Source organism: Mesitornis unicolor, unplaced genomic scaffold, assembly GCF_000695765.1.
Source record: "Mesitornis unicolor isolate BGI_N332 unplaced genomic scaffold, ASM69576v1 scaffold35716, whole genome shotgun sequence".
NCBI lineage: Eukaryota > Metazoa > Chordata > Aves > Mesitornithiformes > Mesitornithidae > Mesitornis > Mesitornis unicolor.
In genome coordinates this window covers 1-311 of record NW_010192311.1, presented here as the reverse complement: position 1 = coordinate 311, position 311 = coordinate 1, and positions in this window count along the sequence as shown.

The window sequence follows — 311 nt, the reverse complement described above, 5'->3', positions numbered from 1 at the left end:
GGTCGGGGCCCCCGCCCCTGAGGGACAAAGCATGAAGCAATCACCCCCCAAACCCGTAAAGGCAGCCCCCCCCGTGCCACACACAGCCCTGAGCCCCCCAGTGAAGCCAGGGGTCCATGGGCAGGAGTCCACAGGCAGGGGTCAATGGGCAGGGGTCCGTGGGCAGGGATCTGTGGGCAGGGGTCCATGGGCAGGGGTTCAATGGGCAGGGGGCTGCAGGGAGGGGTCCATGGGCAGGGATTTGTGGGCAGGGGTCCCATTCCTTGGGGACAAAGCATCAAGCAATCACCCCCCAAAACCCTACAGGCAGC